This window comes from Hemitrygon akajei, chromosome 9, assembly GCF_048418815.1.
Source record: "Hemitrygon akajei chromosome 9, sHemAka1.3, whole genome shotgun sequence".
Taxonomy (NCBI): Eukaryota; Metazoa; Chordata; class Chondrichthyes; order Myliobatiformes; family Dasyatidae; genus Hemitrygon; species Hemitrygon akajei.
The window spans coordinates 174,056,582-174,078,434 of record NC_133132.1 but is presented as its reverse complement, the minus strand read 5'-3'; the positions used below and the strand labels follow the sequence as shown (position 1 = coordinate 174,078,434).

The window sequence follows — 21,853 nt, the reverse complement described above, 5'->3', positions numbered from 1 at the left end:
TGACATTAGGAAGGAAATGGTGATGAGTAGACTGATGGGACTGAAGGCTGACAAATCCCCAGGTCCAGATGGTCTGCATCCTAGGGTACTAATGGAGGTGGCTCTGGAAATTGCAGATGCATTGGTAATCATTTTCCAATGTTCCTTAGATTCAAGATCAGTTCCTGAGGATTGGAGAATGGCTAATGTTATCCCACTTTTTAAGAACGGAGGGCGGGAGAAAACAGAGAACTATCATCCTGTCAGCCTAACATCAGTAGTGGGGAAGATGCTAGAGTCCATTATTAAAGATGAAATAGTGGCATATCTAGATAGCAGTGATAGGATTGGGCCAAGCCAGCATGGATTTACCAAAGGCAAATCATGCTTGACTAATCTGTTGGAGTTTTTCGAGGATGTAACCAGGAAGTTAGACAAGGGAGATCCAGTGGATGTAGTGTACCTCGATTTTCAGAAGGCATTTGATAAGGTCCCACATAGGAGATTGGTGGGTAAAATCAGAGCTCATGGCATTGGGGGGAAGATATTGACATGGATAGAAAACTGGTTGACAGATAGAAAGCAAAGGGTAACGGTGAATGGGTATTTCTCGGAATGGCAGGTGGTGACTAGTGGGATGCCACAGGGCTCGGTATTGGGACCACAGCTGTTTACTATTTACATCAACGATTTAGATGAAGGCATTGAGAATAACATCAGCAAGTTTGCTGATGATACTAAGCTGGGTGGCAGTGTGACATGTGATGAGGATGTTAGGAGAATTTAGGGTGACTTGGATAGGCTGAGTGAGTGGGCAGATACTTGGCAGATGACGTTTAATGTGAATAAGTGTGAGGTTATCCACTTTGGGAGTAAGAACAGGAAGACAGATTATTATCTGAATGGTGTAGAGTTAGGTAAGGAAGAAATACAAAGAGATCTCGGAGTCCTTGTTCATCAGTCACTGAAGGTGAATGAGCAAGTGCAGCAGGCAGTGAAGAAGGCTAATGGAATGTTGGCCTTTATTACAAAGGGAATTGAGTACAAGAGCAAGGAAATCCTCTTGCATTTGTACAGGGCCCTGGTGACACCACACCTGGAGTATTGTGGATTGTCCTGATGAAGGGTCTCGGCCTGAAACGTCGACAGCGCTTCTCCCTATAGATGCTGCCTAACCTGCTGTGTTCTACCAGCATTTTGTGTGTGTTGTTGCCTGGAGTATTGTGTACAGTTTTGGTCTTCAGGGTTAAGGAAGGACATCCTGGCTGTAGAGGAAATGCAGCGTAGATTCACAAGGTTAATTCCTGGGATGTCCGGACTGTCTTACGCAGAGAGGTTAGAGAGACTGGGCTTGTACACGCTGGAATTAAGGAGATTGAGAGGGGATCTGATTGCAACATATAAGATTATTAAGGGATTGGACAAGATAGAGGCAGGAAATATGTTCCAGATGCTGGGAGAGTCCAGTACCAGAGGGCATGGTTTGAGAATAAGGGGTAGGTCATTTAGGACAGAGTTAGGGAAAAACTTCTTCTCCCAGAGAGTTGTGGGGGTCTGGAATGCACTGCCTCGGAAGGTAGTGGAGGCCAATACTCTGGATGCTTTCAAGAAGGAGCTAGATAGGTATCTTATGGATAGGGGAATCAAGGGATATGGGGACAAGGCAGGAACCGAGTATTGGTAGTAGATGATCAGCCATGATCTCAGAATGGCGGTGCAGGCTCGAAGGGCCGAATGGTCTACTTCTGCACCTATTGTCTATAACTTACCAACCACCGAAGTAAGACTCACTGGCCTATTCTACTCCCTTTCTTGAATAAGGGAACAACATCCGCAACCCTCCAATACTTAAGGGGGAACATCTTCACCCAGAGGGTGGTGAGTGTGTGGAAGAGACTGCCAGTGCAAGTTGTGGGTGTGGGTTTGAGTTCAACATTGAAGAGAAGTTTGGACAGACACATGGATGGGAGGGTCTGTAGGGCTATGGATTTATCGGACTAGGCTGATTAACAGCGACAGGCCAATGGGGCCGTTTCTGTGCTGGAGTGTTCTATGACTCTATAGCCAATTATATAGATTTTTTTAAAATCAGACAAAGGATCTTAATAACCTAAAGACCTATACCTTTGTGTTACTGCACAATTCTATTATTTAGCTTCTGCTGATTGTAAAATTTCAACAAATCGAATCTGTCAGGAACATTAAACTTGGTCATTAATTGCTGCACATTGTGTTACAATGACAATGAAGTTAGTTTTGTAACAGGTTGTTTCATGTGTAGGAACAAGTCAATCCATGCATAGTAATAATGGGAAATTAAGTTAATGAGCAACTTGTCTATATACAGCATCGTTAACATATGAAATAATCTAAAAGTGCTTTGTGGAAATGCGATCAGCCAAAACTCAGTAAAAGTAATGACAGAGAAATAAGTTTTAATCAACACACACACAAAATGTGGAGGAAATCTTGAGCTGCCATTCAGGGGAGGTACAGGAGCCTGAAGATACACACTCAATGTTCTGGGAACAGCTTCTTCCCCTCTGTGTCTTATGGTCTTGTGTGAGTATGTATATGTATGTGTGTAAGATACACACATATATACTCACACAAGATCATAAGACATAGGAGCAGAATTAGGCCATTCGGTCCAATCCAGTCTGCTCTGCTATTCCATTATGGCTGATTCATTTTTCATCTGAACCCCATTTTCCCACCTTCTCCCCATAACCTTTGAGTCCTGATTAGTCAAGAACATGTCAACCTCAACCTTAAATACACTCAATGACCTGGCCTCCACAGCTGCCTGTGGCAACAAATTCTACAGATTCACCACCCCCTGGCTAGAGAAATTCCTCCTTACCTCTGTTCTAAATGGTCGTCTCCTATTGTCTATTGTAATATACTTTATGTATTGCACTGACTGCTGCCGTAACACGTCAGTGATAGTAAACCTGATTCTAAAGGTTCAACGATACATTTAATATCAGAGTATGTAAACAGTATACAGCCTGAAATTCATCCTTTTCACAGATATCCACGAAACAAATAAAGCTCAGAACGAGAGAAACGTTAAAGCCCCAAAGCCCCCACTTTGTACAAACCATTGACCCCACACCAGCAGAAGCACCACCACTCACCACGCAAGCAGGAGCTGGAGCCCCAAAGAGCCCTTGATCTAAACTACAGTCCACAAACCAGCTCTCGGACAGGCCCCTCATCCTGTCAAGGGAGAGAGATGTCGCCCCTGCAACAACAAGAGCAGAAGACCAGCAACTCTCTGTTCCGATGGCACAACCTTGTACGTCGCTTCAGCAAGGCCCTCGTCTCAAGGACCGATAGGCTCTCATTCTCCATCATGGGGAGGGAGACCGCTCGAGTACGGGGCCTTCCACTGACGGCAATCAGCAATTAGCAAACACACCACCTGCTGTCGCAGTGTTCCACTCTCCCATGTCACTTGACCCTTCTTAAATAGCACATTTAGTTTGGAACCAGCACAGGACTGAAAGACCAACATTGATGCTGTCATACACAAGAGCTTATGGAATTTATAAGAGTTTGTTGTGGGGCTCAAATAAGTAGAATCATGTTTGAAAAATCTTCAAAACAAGGATAAAAACTATTAAGTTGGAAATGATCACAAACCAGAGAAAATCTGTAGATGCTGGAAATCTGAGCAACACACGCAAAATGCTGGAGGAACTCAGCAATCCAGGCAGCATCTATGGAAAGAGTACAGTCGACGTTTTGGGCCGAAACCCTTCGGCAGGACTGGAGAAAAAAAAGCCAAGGAGTAATTTTTACTCCTGTCCTGCCAAAGGGTTTCGGCCCAAAACTTTGACTGTACTTTTTTTTCCATAGATGCTGCCTGGCCTGCTGAGTTCCTCCAGCATTTGTGTGTGTAAGTTGGAAATGATGTAGTTCAAGGAAGAGAAGGTTTGAGTGAACACTTATGGAGGGTAAGATTGTGGTGAGGTGACCAAGTGATCGTTGAGACAGCTGGCAAAATGAGACGGCAAACAGTTAAGTGTAAGATTCAAAGGCAAGTGAACACAGATAGGGTCAAAGGAAGGGAAAGCGAATTGTTATTGAGTACACGAAGGAAATGAGAATCAGGATCATGTTTGTTATTGTGGGCATCTGTTGTGAAATTTGTTGTTTTGTGGCAGCAGTGCTGTGTAAGGTATGAAAATTATTATAAATGTTAAGCAAGCAAATACTGCAAAAGATGAATAACAAAATAGTTACAAAAAACTCCAGATGAAGGGTTTCGGCCCGAAACATCGTCACTACCTCCTCCCACAGATGCTGTATGGCGTGCTGAGTTCTGCCAGCATTTTGTGTTTTTATTTAACAAAATAGTGTTCATGGACCATTCAGAAATCTGTTGGTAGTGAGAAAGAAGCTGTTCCTAAAACACTAGATGACACACACAAAATGCTGGAGGAACTCAGCAGACCAGGCATCAATTATGGAAAAGAGTCGATGGTTTGGGCTAAGACACCATCAGTCTGAGAGTGGGAAGGGGACAGGGAGAGGGGAATCATGGTTGGGAAAAGGGGAAGAGAGAGGGGAGGGAGCAGGAAGCACCAGACAGACAGTCTATAATGATCAATAAACCAATTGTTTGGAATCAAATGACCTTGCCCGGTGTCTCAGAGCTGGGTGTTCCTGCAGCCACGCTATCCCCACCCCTGACACTCCTCTGCCACCTGTCCCACACCCCTTCTGCACAACTCCACCCTCACCATTCCCAACATCCTTTGCTCCAGCCAGCTTTATAAACTTGTTTTCTGCTCCATGTTAACAAATACAGTACTGTGCAAAAGTCTTAGGCAACCTAGCTATATATATGTGTCTAAGACTTTGCATAGTACTGTATGTATAATTCAGTAAGTGAAGGTGTCTGTTGGTGGGCCACTAGTGTGATGAACTGTTTGGTCAAACATATGGGCCTAATAGAGAAAGAAAAGGGCAGACACACTTCCAGATTGATTGTGGCCAATAAGCCTGAAGACAGGCTATGATTGACTTGAGTACAGATGAGCAGATATGGTAGAAGACTATAAGACATAGGGACAGAATTAGGCCATTCTGCCTAATGTTGTAGCTATTAGCAAAACATGGTTGCAGGAGGGGTGTGATTAGCAACTAAATATTCCTGGATTTCGTTGCTTCAGGTGTGATAGAATCAGAGGGACAAGAGGGGGAGGGGTTGCATTTCTTGTCAGAGAAAATATTATAGCTGTGCTCTTGCAGGATAGATTAGAGGGCTCATCTAGGGAGACTATTTGGGTGGAATTGAGGAATGGGAAAGGTGTAGTTACACTTATAGGAGTGTATTATAGGTTTTTTGCAGCAATACATAGAGGTACCAACTGGAGAAGGGGCAGTGTTGGATCTCCTGTTAGGAAATGAGATAGGTCAGGTGACGGAGGTATGTGTTGGGGAGCACTTCGGTTCCAGTGATCACAATACCATTAGTTTCAATATAATTATGGAGAAGGATAGGTCTGGACCCAGGGTTGAGATTTTTGATTGGAGAAAGGCGAACTTTGAGGAGATGCAAATGGATTTAGAAGGAGTGGATTGGGACAATTTGTTTTATGGGAAGGATGTAATAGAGAAATGGAGGTCATTTAAAGGTGAAATTTTGAGGGTACAGAATCTTCATGTTCCTGTTAGGTTGAAAGGAAAGGTTAAAAGTTTGAGAGAGCCGTGGTTTTCAAGGGATATTGGAAACTTGGTTCGGAAAAAGAGGGAGATCTATAATAAATATAGGCAGCATGGGTTAAATGAGGTGCTCAAGGAATATAAAGAATGTAAAAATAATCTTAAGAAAGAAATTAGAAAAGCTAAAAGAAGATATGAGGTTGCTTTTGCAAGTAAGGTGAAAATAAATCCAAAGGGTTTCTACAGTTATATTAATAGAAAAAGGATAGTGAGGGATAAAATTGGCCTCTTAGAGAATCAGAGTGGACAGCTATGTGTGGAACCAAAAGAGATGGGGGAGATTTTGAACAATTTCTTTTCTTCGGTATTCACTAAGGAGAAGGATATTGAATTGTGTAAGGTAAGGGAAACAAGTGGGGAAGTTATGGAAACTATGATGATTAAAGAAGAGGAAGTACTGGTGCTTTTAAGGAATATAAAAGTGGATAAGTCTCCAAGTCCTGACAGGATACTCCCTGGGACCTTGAGGGAAGTTAGTGTAGAAATAGCAGGGGCTCTGACAAAAATATTTCAAACGTCATTAGAAACGAAAATGGTGGATTTTCATCATTGGCATATTGCTCATGTTGTTCCATTGTTTAAAAAGGGTTCTAAGAGTAAACCTAGCAATTATCGGCCTGTAAGTTTGATGTCAGTGGTGGGTAAATTAATGGAAAGTATTTTTAGAGATGGTATATATAATTATCTGGATAGACAGGGTCTGATTAGGAACAGTCAACATGGATTTGTGTGTGGAAGGTCATATAAATCTTATTGAATTTTTTGAAGAGGTTATGAGGAAAGTTGACGAGGGTAAAGCAGTGGATGTTGTCTATATGGACTTCAGAAAGACCTTTGACAAGGTTCCACACAGAAGGTTAGTTAGGAAGGTTCAATCATTAGGTATTAATATTGGAGTAGTGAAGTGGATTCAACAGTGGCTAGATGGGAGATGCCAGAGAGTAGTGGTGGATAACTGTTTGTCAGGTTGGAGGCTGGTGACTGGTGGTGAGCCTCAGGGTTCTGTACTGGGTCCAATGTTGTTTGTCATATACATTAATGATCTGGATGATGGGGTGGTAAATTGGATTAGTAAGTATGCAGATGATACTAAGATAAGTGGTGTTGTGGATAATGAAATAGGTTTTCAAAGCTTGCAGAGAGATTTAGGCCAGTTAGAAGAGTGGGCTGAAAGATAAAAAAAATGGACAGGAAAGGAATGGAGGGTTATGGGCTGAATGCAGATTGGTGGGACTCGATGAGAGTAAGCGTTTGGCATGGACTAGAAGGGCCGAGATGGCCTATTTCCATTCTGTAATTGTTATATGGTTATATTTAGCCCATCGATTCTGCACCACCATTCCATTATGGCTGATCCAGAATCCCACTCAACTCCATTCACCTGCCCTCTTGCCTTATCCATTGATGCCCTGACCCATCAGGGAACTATCAACTTGTGCCTTAAATATACCCACGGACCTGGCTTCCACCACAGTCTGTGGCAGTGTATTCCACAGATTCATCATGCTCTGTCTAAAAATATTCCTGCTTAGCTCTGTTCTAAACTGTCACCCCTCAATTTTGAGGCTGTGCCCTCTAGTTCTGGATCCCCCCACCATAGGAAACATCTTCTCTACATCCACCTTCTCTAGTCCTTTCAACATTCAGTGAGCTTAAAGGAGGTCCCCAAGCATTCTTTAAATTCCAGTGAGTACAGGCCCAAAGATGCCAAATACTTCCTATACGTTAACCACTTCATTCCTAGAATCATCCTCATAAATCTTCTCTGGAATTTCTCCAATGACAATACATCCTTTCTGAGATAAGGGGCCCAAAACTGTTTGCAATAATCCAAATGCGACCTGACTAGTGTCATATAAAGGCCCAGCATCAACTCCTTGCTTTTATCTTCTATTCCCTTTGAAATAAATGCCAACATTACATTTGCCTTCTTTATCACAGATTCAACCTGTAAATTAACCTTCTGGGAGTCTTGCACAAGGACTCCTAAGTCCCTCTGCACCTCTGAAGTTTGAATTTTCTCCCCATTTAGATAATAGTCTACACTTCTGTTCCTTTTACCAAAATGAATTATCGTACATTTCTCAACACTGTATTCCACCTGCCAATTTTCTGCCCATTCTTCCAATTTGTCCAAGTCCTGCTGCAATCATATTCCTTCCTCAGCACTACCTTCCCCTCCACCTATCTTTGTATCATCCGCAAACCTTGCCACAAAGCCATCAATTCCACTATCTAAACATTGACAAACAATGTGAAAAGTAGCATTCCCAATACTGACCCCTGAAGAACACCACTGGTCAATGGCAGCCAACCAGAAAAGCCCCCTTTTATCACAAACAAGAGAAAATCTGCAGATGCTGGAAATCCAAGCAACACACACAAAATGCTGGAGGAACTCAGCAGCCCAGGCAGCATCTGTGGAAAAAAAGTAGTCAACATTTCAGGCCGAGACTCGGGTTTCGGCCCAAAATGTCGACTGTACTTCTTCTCCATAGATGCTGCCTAGGCTGCTGAAAACAAATCTCTATAAAGTAATCTAAATTAATTACAAATATAAAACAAAATATTTGATTGCATAAGTATTCACCTCCTTCAGGTCAGTATTTAGTAGATGTACCTTTGGCAGCAATTACGGCTTGAGTCTGTGTGGATAGGTCTCTATCAGCTTTGCACATCTGGACACTGCAATTTTCCCCATTCTTCTTTGCAAAACTGTTCAAGCTCTGTCAGATTGCATGGGGATCATGAGTAAAGAGCCCTTTTCAAGTCCAGCCTCAAATTCTCTATTGGATTGAGGTCTGGACTCTGACTCGGCCACTCCAGGACATTAACTTTCTTGCTTTTAAGCCATTCCTGGGTAGTTTTGGTTTTACGCTTGGGGTCACTGTCTTGCTGGAAAACAAATCTCCCAAGTCATAGTTCTCTGACAGACCACATCAGATTTTCCTGTATTTTACTGCATTCGTTTTACCTTCACAAGCCTTCCAGGGTCATTCCTGGAAGCACCCTACACCACGGTGCTGCCACTACCATGCTTCACGTTAGAGATGGTGTGCTTTTGATAATGTGTAGTGTTTGGTTTACACCAAACATAGCATTTAGTCTGATGGCCAAAAAGCTCAATTTTGGTTTCATCAGACCATAGAACCTTCTTCCAGCTGACTTCAGAGTCTCCCACATGCCTTCTAGCAAACTCTAGGCAAGTTTTCATGTGAGTTTTTTTTAAACAGCGGCTTTCTGTTTGCCATCCTCCAATGACCAGACGGCACATCCTCAGAACAGAAGGAAATTCATTAGAATCGAGATGAAGAGGAATTTCTTAAGCCAGAGGGTAGTAAATCTGTGGAATTCATTGTCACATATTTAAAGCAGAGCTTGATAAACATCCGGGCAACAGCTGTTTTATGCTCAGTCTCTCCCAACTCAGCCACTGAAGCTTGTAACTTCTCCAGGGTTGTTATAGGTCTCTTGGTGGCCTCCCTCACTAGTCCTCTTCTTGCATAGTCACTCAGTTTTTGAAAACAGTCTGCTCAAGGTGGATTTACAGCGGTACCATATCCTTTCCATTTCTTGATGATTGACTTAACTGTACTCCAAGGTACATTCAGTGACTTGGAAGTCTTCTTGTATGCATTTCCTGCATTGTGCTTTTCAATAACTTTCTTGCAGAGTTACTAGGAGTGTTCATTTTGTTTCCATGATGTAGTTTTGCCAGGATACTGACTCAGCAGCAGTTGGACCTCCCATATACAGGTGTACTTTTACCACAATCAATTGAAACTCCGTGACTGCACACAGGTGATCTCCATTTAACTAATGAAGTGACTTCTAAACCCAACTGGCTGCACCAGTGATGATTTTGGTGTGTCATGTTAAGGGGGGGTGGAATACTTATGCAATGAATTATTTTGTGTTTTCTATTAGTAATTAATTTAGATCACTTTGTAAAGATCTGTTTTCACTTTGACATGAAATAAATCTTTTTCTGTTGATCTGTGTTTAAAAAACAAATTAAATCAACTGTGATTCTATATTGTAAAGCAATAAAATATACAAACTTCCAAATGGGGGAAACACTTTCTATAGGCACTCTATTTTATCATTAGTCTCCAAATACCCCAAAACCTCAACCTTAATGATAGACTTCATTACCTTCCCAACCACTAACTGGCCTAGAATTTCCTTTCTTTTGCCTTCCTCCCTTCTTAAAGAGTGGAGTGACATTTGCGATCTTCCAGTCCTCTGGCACTGTGGTGAACTACATATACCTGTCTGGACACCCCCCCCCCCCCCCACCCCACTGGCTGCTCCTGTGGCTCCTCCCACAGACCCCGGTATAAAGGTGATTGGAGACACAGCCCCAGCCTCAGTCTCCAGGATGTAGTGTGGTGGTCATATGCTGCTTGTTCTTTCTTCCAGCCAATAAAAGCTTATATCTTGCCTCATGTGTCTGAGAGTTATTGATGGTGCATCAGGCACCATGCTGGAATCTTCTGATCCTTGAAAGACCATGACCAATGCATCCATTATCTCTTCAGCAACCTCTCTCAGGACCCTGGGATGTAGTACATCTTGCCCAGGTGACTATCTGTTTTTTGCACAAATTTTAATCTATTCAATACACAAATACTGTAATTGATTGTTTGATTTATTTATTATTATTTATTGCATCTATATTATGTATTGCATTGAACTGCTGCTGCTAAATTAACAAATTTCACATCACATGTCAGTGATTATAAACCTGATTCTGCTTCTGATTGTCTGCTAGATTTCCACTCAGTAGGAGAGTTTAAAGTTCAAAGTATTATGAAAGTACATGCATGTCATCATGTACAACCCTGAGAGTCATTTTCTTGCAGGCATTCACAGTAAGTCCAAGAAGCATAATAGCATCAATGAAAGACTGCATTCAACCAGTGTGCAAAAGACAACAAACTGTGCAAATACAAAAAGAAAGAAATAATAATAAGCAATAAATATCAAGAACATGAGATGAAGAGTTCTTAAAAGTGAGTCCATTGGTTGTGGGAACAGTTCAGTGATTGGGTGAATGAATCATCTTATACACCTCTATCAGGTCACCTTTCATCCTCCGTCACTCCAAGGAGAAAAAGCTGAGTTCACTCAACTTATTCGCATAAGGCATGCTCCCCAATCCAGGCAACATCCTTATAAATCTCCTCTGCACTCTTTCTATGGTTTCCACATCCTTCCTGTAGTGAGGTGACCAGAACTGAGCACAGTGCTCCAAGTGGGGTCTGACCAGGGTCCTATATAGCTGCAACATTACCTCTCAGCTCCTAAACTCAATCCCATGGTTAAAGAAGGCCAATGCACCGTATGCCTTCTTAACCAAAGAGTCAACCTGCGCAGCAGCTTTGAGTGTCCTTTGGACTCAGACCCCAAGATCCCTCTGATCCTCCACACTGCCAAAAATCTTACCTTTAATGCTATATTCAGTCATCATATTTGACCTACCAAAATGACCCACTTCACACTTAACTCGGTTGAAGTCCATCTGCCACTCCTCCATCCGGTTTTGCATCCTATCAATGTCTCGCTGTAACCTCTGACAGCCCTCCACACTATCCACAACACCACCAACCTTTGTGTCATCAGCAAATTTACTAACCCAACCCTCCACTTCCTCATCTAGGTCACTTATAAAAATCACGAAGAGTAGGGGTCCCAAAACAGATCCCCGAGGCACACCATTGGTGACTGACCTCCATGCAGAATGGATCCACAAAGCAATGGCCCCTTGGATCCTTACTTTCTCAATACACCTTGCATGGGGTAGCTTATCAAATCAGGTTGAAAGGCTGTTTAAGGGGAACATAAGGGAGAATATTTTCAGCCAGAGGGTGATGAAAGCGTAACTGGTGGATGGGGTTCAATTTCAACATTTAAGAGAGATTTGGATCAGTACATTGATGGGAGGGGTGTAGAGGGGTTTGGTCTAGGCACAGGTCGATACAACTAAGCAAAATAGTAGTTTGCATGGACTAGGTGGGTTAAAAATGGTTGTTTCTTTTCTGTAGTTTTCTTTGACTCTATGCTAACAGACCCTTCTGGTCAATGAGTCCAGGCTGAGCAATTACTCCGATGTGACCAATTAGCCATCTAACTGGTGAATCCATGGAGTGTGGAAGGAAACTAGAGGAAATCCACACAATCACAGGAGAAAAGCACAAACTCCTTACAGACAACACTACCGTCCCATCCTGTCCCATCCTCACTGGCACTAGGTATACAGGAACTCAGCCCTAAACCAGATCTCCTCAGGAAACATCGGTGCCCAAGACATGGTACAGGTGCATGCACACTAAGTGATTCTATTCTGTCTGGATGTGTACCAGCTTCATGGGGCAACCACTCTGCCTGTGACCATAAGAAATTGCAGTAAGTTGTGGACACGGCTTAGCAGATCATGAAAACCAGCCTTCTCCCAAAGGACTCTTTCTACATGTCTTGCTACCTCAGTAAAACATCTGGCTGAATTTAATCACACTGAAGATCTGGCTGAATTTAATCACACTGAGGATCTGGCTGAATTTAAACTCTCAGAGGATCTGGTTATATTTGATCTCACTGAGGATCTGGTTGTATTTAATCACACTGAGGGTCTGGCTAAATTTAAACTTTTAGAGGATCTGGTTGAATTTATTCTCACTGAAGATCTGGTTGTATTTAATCACACTGAGGATCTGGCTAAATTTAAACTTTAAGAAGATCTGGATGAATTTAAGATCCTAACCACATTCTCCCACCTGACTACACCTGTCCCTGCACCTCCTCTCTTACCACCATTCAGGGCCCTAAACAGTCCATCCAGGTGAGGCAACACTTCACTTGTGAGTCTGCTGGGGTCATCTCTTGCATCTGGTGCACCCGGTGTGGCCTCATCTACATCGGTGAGACCCGATGCAGACGGGGGGGATCGCTTCGTCGAGCACCTATGCTCCGTCCATCACAATAGACAGGACCTCCCAGTTGCCACCCAATTCAACTCTGCTTCACGTTCCCATTCAGATATGTCCATACATGGCCTCCTCTACTGCCATGATGAGGTCAAACTCAGGTTGGAGGAGCAACACCTCATATACCGTGGGTAGTCTCCAGCCCCTTGGTATGAACATAGAATTCTCCAACTTCTGTTTATCTCCTCCCCACCTCCCTTCCCCCATCCCAGTTTCACACTACCTCCTCCTCCAGCTGCTTATCACCTCCTTAATGGTTCCGCCTCCTTCTACTACCCATAGTACTTTCCCCTTACATTCCTTCTTCACCTTTCCTACCTATCCCCTCCCTGCTTCCCCTCCCCCATCCCTTGATCTTTCCCCTTACTGGTTTTTCACCTGGCACCTTCCTCCCTGCCCCCACCTTCTTTATAAGGCCCCTGTCCCCTGTCTCTTCAGTCCTGATGAAGGGTCTTGGCCCGAAACATTGTCTGCTCGTTTTCACGGATGCTGCCCGACCTGCTGAGTTCCTCCAGCGTGTTGTATGTGTTATACTGTTTACTTTTTAACTTGTTAATTTATTTGTGGTAATATTAATTTATGTGTTATGTAAGTGAGTTCTACGGTCCATATTGTGTTGTGCACCTTGGTCTGGAGGAACATTATTTCCTTTGGTGGTATACATGGTTGAATGACAACAAATATAAACTTGAGGTAAAATTGTGTTGGGCAGAACCAAACGATAATTGCTTCGATTTTGAGGTCAGTGGTTGAGTGACAGTTCTTACCACTGGCACACACTTGTTCACCAATATTTAGTGACCCTTACCCAGTGTCATTTCAACAGGATCTCTGGGATCCATCTCAATCACTTCAAAACCTTTCAGAGACAGTAAACAAGTGGATGATAAGCACAATATTAGTTAAGTTGAGCTTCATTGTCATTGTTGTAAACAACCAGATTGTAGTGTTGCTCCATTCAGTGTAAAGAAGTACACTGGCAATTCAGTTACTAAAAATAATGCCTGATTTACTTAGAATGACATCAAAGATCCAACTAAAGTTCAAAGTTCAAACATTCAAAGTAAATTTATTATCAAAGTACATATATGGCACCATATATGTTAGAGCTGTTGGCAAGGGTTAAACTAATTTGGCGGGGTGGGGGATCTGGAACAAAGGGACTCAGGATAGGATGGATGGTTTTAAAAAAAGCAAAGATAGCATGCAGTCAGATCGTCAAGAAGGGTAGGCAGATGATAGGACAAAATTGCAGCCAGCAGGGTGAGTGTCAGTGCATTAGAGATGCAGAATCAAAAAGGGTAGCAGATACAGCACTCAAAGTGTTATATCTACATGCATGGATTATAAGAAATTAGGTGGATGATTTAATTGGGCTGTTACAGATCGTCAGGTATGATGTTGTGGCCATCACTGAATCATGGCTGAAATATGGTTTTAGTTGGGAGTTGAATGTCCAAGGTTACATGTCACATTGGGAGGGATAGGAAGGCAGGCAACAGAGGTGGCATCGTTCTGCTGATAATGAATGGCATCAACTCAATAGAAAAATGTGGCATAGAATCAGAAGATGTTGAATCCTTGTGGGTTGAGTTAAGTAACTGCAGTGGTAAAAGGACCCTGATGACAGTTATATAGAGGCCTCCAAACAGTAACTGGGATGTGGACTACAGATTATAATGGGAAATAGAAAAGTCATGTCAAAGGGCAATGTTATGGTCATCATGGGAGGTTTTAACATACAGGTCAATAGGGAAAATTAGGTTGGTAATGGATCCCAAGAGAGTGAGTTTGCTGAATGCCTACAAAATCGCTTTTTAGAGCAGTTTGTTGTGAGCTCACTAGGAGATCAGGTATACTGGATTGAGTGTTATGTAATGAACTGGATGCCATTTGGAAACTTAAGGTATAGGAACCCTTAGGAGCCAATGATCACAATATGATTGAGTTCAACTTGAAATTTGATAGAGAGAAAGTAACAGAATTTCAGTGGAGAAAAGGAAATGATGAAATATAACAGCAATCTAGCAAACAACATCTAAGTGGACAGCAAAAGCTATTTCAAGTATGGAAAATATAAAAGTGGGATTGAGTGGCTAGAAAATGAGGCCAGAAAAATAATAACAAGGGGCAAGGAGATGGTAGATGAACTAAATGAATATTTTGCAACAGTCTTCACTGTGGAAGACACTAACAGTGTGCCAGATGTGGAAGGGTGTGAGGGAAGAAAAGTGAGTGCAGTTACTATTACAAGGGAGAAGGTGCTCAAAAAGCTGAAAGACCTCAGGGTCACCTGGACCAGATGGGACTGCTTCTTTTTATGTTGTATATGAATGATTTACATGATGGAATAGATGGCATTGTTGCCAAGTTGCAGATGATAAAAATAGTTGTTGGAGGAGCACGTAGTGTTGAGGAAACAGGTAGGATGCAGAAGGACTTAGGCAGATTAGGAGAATGGGCAAGAAAGTGGCAAATGAAATACAATGTTGGAAAATGCATAGTCATGCACTTTGGTAGCAGAAATAAATGTGCGGACTATTTTCAAAACACGGAGAAAATTCAAAAATCTGAGATGCAGAGGGACTTGGGAGTCTTTGTGCTGAACACCTGGAAGGTTAACTTGCAGGTTGAGTCAGTGGTGAGGAAGACAAACACCATGTCAGCATTCATTTCGAGAGGTCTAGAATGTAAGAGCAGCGATGCGATGCTGAGGTTTTATAAGGCACTGGTGAGGCCTCACTTTGAGTATTGGAAACTGTTTTGTGCTCCTCATCTAAGAAAAGATGTGCTGGCATTGGAGAGCATTGAGAGGAGGTTCACAAGGATGATTCCAGGAATGAAAGGCTTATTACATGAGGAACGTTTGATGGCTCTGGACCTGTACTCGCTGGAGTTTAGAAGGATGAGGGGGGATCTCACTGAAACCTTTCGAATGTTGAGAGGCCTGGACAGAGTAAATGTGGAAAGGATGTTTCCCATGGTGGGAGAGCCTAGGACAAGAGGGCACAGCCTCACGATAGAGGGGCATCCATTTAAAACAGAGATGTGGAGAAATTTCTTTTGCCAGAGGGTGGTAAATTTGTGGAATTTGTTACCACAGGCAGCTGTAGAGGCCATGATGTTGTGTGTATTTAAGGCAGAGCTTGATAGATTCTTGATTGGACAAGGCATCAAAGGTTACAGAGAGAAGGTTGAGGTGTGGGGCTGAGGAGGGGAAAGGAGGATCCGCCATGATTGAATAGTGGAGCAGACTCAACAGGCCATATAGGCTAATTCTGCTCCTATGTCTTCTGGTTTGTGGTCCAACATACTACCTGAAATTCATTCTCAATAAATCCACTATAGAATAATAATCAAAATAGAATCAATGGAAGACTGCACCAACTTTTGGTATTATAGACTAAAAACAGACTCTAAAATGGGGCCTAGTTCAGTTGTATGACAGCCCTGGGGAAAAATGAAGCTGTTTTTCAGTCTGGATGTCCATGCAGAGCAGGTATTGAACAATTATACAGAAATAATTGAATTATATAATCACACAGTACAGAAGTATTTGCAATGAAAATATTTTTATTGTACTTTCTCATAGTATATTCAAAATGACACAGAATTTAACAATATACTTTTTTTCTTATATTAAGTATATAACGTCGCTGATATTGCAAAAGTATCAAATTATTCTTTAGCAGACCTTTCTTATTTTCAGGTGAAGTTTACAAACTATTATTAAGAAACTGAGAACAACATACACAAAACTCAGCAAGTCTGGCAGCATTTACGGAAATATACGGGTCAATGTTTTGGGTAGAGACCCTTCTACAGGACTTGGGCCAGGGTCTCCAGAAACTTTGACTGTTTGTTCCTCTCTATATATGCTGCCTGAACTGCTGAGTTCTTCCAGCATTTTGTGTGTGTTACTCTGGATTTCCAGCTTTTGCAGAATGTCTTGTGTTTATTGGGATATTGACCAGGATTTTTTTCTCAACTGCTGATAATTTAAATCATGAGTTATTCTACATTGTTGTTGTTGTTCCTCTTCATGCTTAGTGGTATATCGGGCAGCTACCTGGCCACTTCTTTAGCATTTTTGGCTGTTTTTTATAAAGCCCAGCACAGATGCAAATCGTGCAAGGAGTTGACTAGATTTAAACCTGGGACCACTTATCTCCAAGTCTGGTACGGATGCCACTACAGCACCAGGCGGTGTTATGCCACAATATCCATTCGATTCATTCACAGAAATGTGAGGAAAAGTTTTAGCATACTTCACTCCTCAGCTCACAAATTGCCAGAAAACACCGCAGAACAATGTAAAACTGGTACAAAATTGGATTTTACAGAAAGAAAGCCGGAGGAAGTCAGCAGGTCAGCAAGCATCTACTGAGGCAAATGAATAATCAACGTTTTGCGATGAGACCCTTCACCAGGATTGATGAAGTGTTTCGACCTGAAATGTCAGAATCAGAATCAGGTTTAATATCACCGTCATATGTCATGAAATGTGTTATGTAGTGGCAGGAGTATAATGTATTGCAATATTTAGAGTCATAGGAAAGTACAGCACAGAAACCAGCCCACAGCCCATCTAGTGCATGCTGAAACCATTTAAACTGCCTACTCCCATTGACCAGCACCAGGACCACAGCCCTCCATATCCCCTACTATCAACGTATCTATCCAAACTTCTCTTAAAACATTGAAATCGAGCTCGCATGCACCACATGTGCTGGCAACTCATTCCACACTCTCACGACCCTCTTAGTATCCTGAGATCTCATCCTTAATAACTGACTCCAACATCTTCCCAACCAGTGAGGTCGGACTAACTGGCCTACAATTCCCTTTCTTGAGGAGCGAACTGACATTTGCAATTTTCCAGTCTTCCGGTAACCATTCCAGAATCGAGTGATTCTTGAAAGATCATGACTCATGCCTCCATGATCTGTTCAGTCACCTCTGCCAGGGCTTTTGTGTGTACACTATCTCATCCAGATGACCTTCCTACCTTTAGACCTTTCAGTTTCCCAAGAACTTTCTCCCTAGTAGTGGCAATTTCACACACTTCATGATCGTAACACCTGGAACTGCCACCACATTGCTGGTGTCCCTTGTCTCCCATTACTACCTCTCCAGCGTCATTTTCCAGCAGTCTGATATCCACTCTCGCCTCTCTTTCACACTTTACTTATCTGAAGAAACTTTTGGTATCTTCTTTAATATTACTGGCTAGCTTACTTTCTTATTCCATCTTTACATCTTTATGACTTTTTTAGTTGTCTTCTGTTAAAAGCATCCCAATCCTCAACTTCCCACTTATATATATAAGTTAAATAAATAGTGCAAAAAGAGAGACAAAGGTGGTGAGGTAGTGTTCATAGATTCACGGGCCATTCAGAAATCTGACGGTGGAGGGTAAAAAGCTGTTCTTGAAACTGTGGTGAACTACATATACCTGTCTGGACTGCTCCTGTGGCTCCTCCCACAGAGCCCTGTATAAAGGCGATTGAGGCCTGTTCCCGGCCTCATTCTCCAGGATGTAGTGTTGTTCATTCTTCCAGTCAATAAAATTGATGCACCATCAATAACTCACTCTGAGACGTAAGAAGCGAGATATCGGCTTTTATTGACTGGAAGAATGAACAACACTGCATCCTGGAGAATGAGGCTGGGCACGGGCCTTCGCTTCTTACGTCTCAGAGTGAGTTATTGATGGTGCATCAGAAACAGAGGTTTGGTGTTAGCAGTGAGAAGAGGATATGTTCATATTTTCTCTACAGGTGCTGCCTGGCCCAGAGTTTCTTAGGTTTTTTTTAATTGTTGCTCCAGATTTCCAGCATTTGCAGCTCTTTTTTGTGTCTCCATAAAACTGATGTTGTAGTATTATCTGTGGCGGGGTGAATATACGTCTCTACCTGATGAGATGTAAGGCGCTGTTTCTCTTTGTTAACCTGTAGGTCACCCTTGGGCAAGGTACAACACCTGTTTAGTCCCCAGTCAGGGTCACATAAAGCCAGGGGAGCAGGTGGTGGATGGTTGTATGAGCAACTGGTACATATCACAAGTCCTGGTTATGTGACCACTGACACAGGCAGACAATCTCTGAAGAGTATTGATAATGGCTGGGTCACCTGTCTTGTAAAGACACTGCTCAGAAGAAGGGAATGGTAAGCCACTTCTGTAGAAAAATTTGCCAAGAACAATCATGGTTATGGAAAGACCATGATTGCCCACGTCATTGATGCACCATCAATAACTCACTCTGAGACGTAAAAGCGAGGTATCGACTTTTATTGACTGGAAGAAGGAACAAGCAGTGAGTGACCACTATACTACATCCTGGAGACAGAGAGGCCGGGCTCAGACCTCCATCACCTTTATACAGGGGTCTGTGGGAGGAGCCACAGGAGCAGTCATCAGGGGGCGTGTCCAGACAGGTATATGTAGTTCACCACAGTCATATGGCACAGCATGTTATGAATGAAATATTTTGTAGTTTGATGTTTGTACTCAATGTCATGCTAAAAGTGAAAGCATGAGAATATCTGTTGTCTAAAATTTGCGATCCTTTCTACAAGCTTCCTTGCAATAAGTCTTAATGATAAATAGTGAAGAAGTTTATTAATTTTGTTCTTTCTCTTTTAATGGGAGTGTCAAATGAAAATGACAATTTAAAATAAGTTAAAACCTGTTTTCTAAACTTTATTTCTGGTCTGATGGCATTCTCTGTCAATCTTTGAAGTTTGTACAAGTTTTGCTCAATTTGACATTGAAGTTCAAAGTAAATTTATTATCAAAGTACATATAGTATATGTCACCACATTCTAGCCAGATTCATTTTCTTGCAGGCATTCACAGTAGAACAAAGAAATACAATAGAATCAATAAAACACACACAAAGAATGACAAACAGCCTCTGTGAAAAAGAAGCATGATGTAATAATAATAATAATAATAATAACTAAATTAATAAGTAATACTGAGAACATGAGTTGTAGAGCCCTTGAAGGTGCGTCCATAGATTGTGTTCAGTGTTGTGGTGAGTGAAGTTATCTACTCTAGTTCAGGAGCCTGATGACTGAAGGGTAATAAATAATCCTGAACGTGGTGATGTGAGACCTGAGGCTCCAGTAACTTAGGTGAAACTTGCAAAAATATGAAAACTATGCATCATTATGAAAATATAATGATGTTGAAGATCAGTGGAAGCTAAGCAGTGACTTTATATTGTCCACAAGTATGTTTGTGACTATTATTTAAACAGCTGTGGCTCAGTGCAAGCAACACATTGGAAAGTGCAGAATGCTTAAGAGCAAAGTCTTTGCAAGAGCAGCATGTAATACAATTGATGTCATGCTGTTGATTAAATTCTGTAAGATGATATTCTTTCATTTGCAGGAGAGGTAAATAACAAGTCTGAGTTCCATGCCATAAAAAATTGATTATGAACAGCAGGAAAACAAATTTACGGCAATCACATTAAGCGCAGACAATCGAGTTGGAACCTTAGGACAATGCATATTCACAAGATGCATGTAATTTATTTGGTAAAGCAGCATTAAACTGCATAATAAGACACTCGAATTTTCTGCAATTTCAGATGAAACAACTACAAACTAATAATGTTTCTGAAAAGGCACAGGCTTACTGGGAGTCTCAATGGACCATCCAAGAAGATGCAATTTCATTAGTTACACCATATACTGTATTTGAAATATGTGTTCCAGCAGTTTAACATCCAAGTACTGCCTTATGGAAAACTAATTACTAAATCACTAAGAGCTCCATAATGTCCTGCATTAAGTATCAGGCATCATACATAATGCATGTCGAACAGCCTCTGCACACTGATTACAGAACACTGTCATTAAGTGAGGAAATTAAAGATGGGAATAATTCACCGAATGAGCTTACTTGTCAGTGTTGTGTTGTGAAATTAGAAATTCTAATGGGTGCTGCAATTTTCTCACTCAGTTGACACAAAGAACAATTTTAAGATACATTGTAAAAATTAAACATAATTGTCTTTTTTCCAAGGATGTCCATTCAATTTCTTTGTAGGTTCCATTCTTATTGCAATCAACTTATCCTTTTAAATAATATACAGTTGTCAACAATGGTTATCAAAATAATACCTGTACTACTTTGCATAACGTAATGAATCAATTTACCATAATCAGACAAATGATAGTAGAATGTAAACAATAGATGTATTTTGAGATAATGTTACATAATGTATAAAATGTATATAAAGGATCACATTAACAATAAATGACATAGCATTAAACCTTTTCTCAATCAACATATATAGTTATTTTACACAATAAGAAATAAACGTTTATATTTTTCTAAGGTGGTTGTTGGCAAAAAAAAATACATCACCTAACGACCCTGCTCCCCAAGGCTTTACATATATGTACAGAGAGAAAAAAATCAATCATAACAAATCTAAAAAAAAGGCCTTAAATATATTTTAGGTCATACAGAACCTCTTACCTCAGTTTCACACAATGTTGAGATTTATTTCTGCGGATTTTCTCTAAAGCCCAGAGACAGGGACAGAGTCCACTTGACCGCACATAACAGCATCTTCACCAAATGTTCCCAGCTGTCATATAAAATATTATCAATACTAACAAAAAATATATCCCCCTCTGGAGAACTCTCTTTCCTTTTCTCATTCCCTCTGTCTCAAATCTTTGTGCCATTTCCTTCGGCGACATGAACGGGGAAAAACACGGGATGTTGCTCACTGTAAATCTGAAACAGTCCCGGCTGATTTCCTCAAATCACTGGCTGACAGGACATCTGGGGGAAAACACATTGTAGACATTATAGAAAAAAAGGTGAAGGTTTCTTTCACTGTGGAATGAAGAAAGCTGCATCAGATTTCTCTTTCTCTGTTTCTCATTTTTTAAAAGAATATATAAGAAGGGGAATGCAGACACAATAAGAGAGAGGGAAGAGTGGGTTGTCAGTGCCGATAAATCTGCATATGGAAATACGGGTTATCCTGGGTGCAATTTTATTTAACTGTGATGTACTGTTTTTTAATTAGACAAGAACACACACACACACACACACACACACACACACACACACACACACACACACACACACACACACACACACACACACACACACACACACAC

At 41.5% G+C, this 21,853-nt stretch overlaps 1 protein-coding gene across 1 annotated transcript in view; it reads right to left on the bottom strand.

The window, feature by feature from the left end:
- The window catches only part of LOC140733768 (PC3-like endoprotease variant B), a 2,072,848-nt gene extending 2,051,255 nt beyond the window's left edge, over positions 1-21,593 (bottom strand). The window contains exon 1 of the mRNA XM_073057521.1: positions 21,198-21,593. The gene's annotated coding sequence lies outside the window, so the exon portion shown is untranslated. The remainder of the gene's footprint in view (positions 1-21,197) is intronic.
- Positions 21,594-21,853: the final 260 nt, after the last annotated feature.